Source organism: Sinocyclocheilus grahami, unplaced genomic scaffold (assembly GCF_001515645.1).
Source record: "Sinocyclocheilus grahami isolate Dianchi unplaced genomic scaffold, SAMN03320097.WGS_v1.1 scaffold16730.1, whole genome shotgun sequence".
NCBI lineage: Eukaryota > Metazoa > Chordata > Actinopteri > Cypriniformes > Cyprinidae > Sinocyclocheilus > Sinocyclocheilus grahami.
In genome coordinates, this window is record NW_015516247.1 from 2,969 (window position 1) to 4,815 (window position 1,847).

The 1,847-nt window shown below is 25.2% G+C and overlaps 1 long non-coding RNA gene across 1 annotated transcript; it reads right to left on the reverse strand.

Moving 5' to 3' along the window:
• Positions 1 to 10: 10 nt before the first annotated feature.
• On the reverse strand, positions 11 to 723 carry LOC107579342 (uncharacterized). The gene is made up of 2 exons (XR_001608463.1): positions 643 to 723; positions 11 to 277 (listed from the first exon to the last, which is right to left on the reverse strand). It is a non-coding gene; the product is annotated as an uncharacterized lncRNA (long non-coding RNA).
• Between the last annotated feature and the right edge of the window lie 1,124 nt (positions 724 to 1,847).

The following is a 1,847-nucleotide window of genomic DNA, read 5'->3' on the forward strand; positions in this document are numbered from 1 at the left end:
TTATTGTGTCTTATATCGTTTTATTTTTCTATTTTTTACCAAACACGAGGGAGATGTTAATCACGGCTCACATCCGATGGATCAAACTCATTTTTTTTACGACATAAACTCATTTTTTGATATGATTGTTTCGGTTCCCTTGTGCCAGGATGCTCATTTTTCTATGCAAATGCTATTCTGTTGTTTTGTTTTCCCATGTTTTTGTCTCTGATTGTGGCTTGAAGTGAATTTTCCCGCCGTCTCCTGAGGCGCCGGGCCGATTTACATTACGATGAATCTAAAAAGGGAAGATGGAAATATAAGGGTGAATTCGATTGAATCACTGTTAGGTCAAAACGAACACAGGTCATATGGAGTATCTACTGTCATTTGGCAAACCACTGTTTAGCTCTTGAGTTTCACATGTAGCCTGTCTGTGCCGAGTGTGTGTGTGTGTGCGCAGATGTCTCAAATACTCGTCTATGTACAACTTAGTTTTTTTTTTTTTTAGAGAAAAATAAAGAATTTGATTAATTGAATGGACTGTCCTTTATTACATACTACAGGAGAGATCCACTCTAGGCATTCTGGGTCATGAACATGAGCGTTTTGTGAAATTTGTGGCTAAATTTCAACAGGAATGTGAAATAAATATAGATTTACCCTGAACAACTCATCTGGAGCTCTGGGGATGTTTGTGATGAAGATCTTCCAGTTCGGAGAGAACCTGACAATTAAAAAAAAAATATATATATATTAATATAAATATGTATATTTTATTATTATATATCCTTTTTTTGTTATTGCTTTTCAAATTTGTATACAGTTTAGTATTTGTGTACGCTTATGATTTGATCAATATAAAAAAAAAACTATTAACTATAAAATATTACCAATTTGGTCAAATGTATGGTTAATGTTTAAACTTACTAAATATAAAAATTATAAATAAATATAAGTGACAATAAGATAGATGGATAGATATTCTACAAAAATAGGATAAAACAACTATAAAATATAATATGAAATTGTAATCTTTCAATCTTTAAAGATAATCATTCAAATAAATATAAATATGAAAATGTTAATTATACACTAAGCATTTGCAAACATGCAAATTAAACTATATGAACTAAACTAGTTTTCAAAAAGGAAAAACTGCTTTTTAAATGTCATATTTTCATATACTTTTGGTTTATTATACATTCAGAATAATAATTTAATATAAAACAATATAAATATAAATCTTTACATAAACATTCAAATAAATATAAACATTAAAATAAAAATATGCAATAAAATATAATATGAAATCATTCAAATCGATATAAATATGAATTAATTTTAAGATAGGAATTTAGAAAACGTGCTAATTAGTGACTATTAGTTAACACACTATAATCTCTTAATATAAGCATAACTATAATTAAAAAAAAGAAAGAAAAACAGCTTTATATATATATATATATATATATATACAGTATATGTGTGTGTGTGTATATAATATACTGTAAGTATTTTATTTAATATTTAAAAAATATATACATAATACAAATATTTTATACATAATATTTAACAAATATTAAAAAAATATAAATTTGATATTTTTATAATATATTATATACAATTATTTTATAAAATACTTTATTATAAAATAAAAGAACAAATAATATGAAAAACTAAATAATACGAAAAATATAAAAACAAATGTAAAATAAATAAAAACAATATACGTTATAATATATGTTAAAATAAGTATGTAAAACATTTCTCAAATTAAATTGAATGGAATATCTGGTAAGTGATTGAACTTTAAGTCCATGATAACACACACACACACTCTCTCTCACACACACACTCTCTCTCTC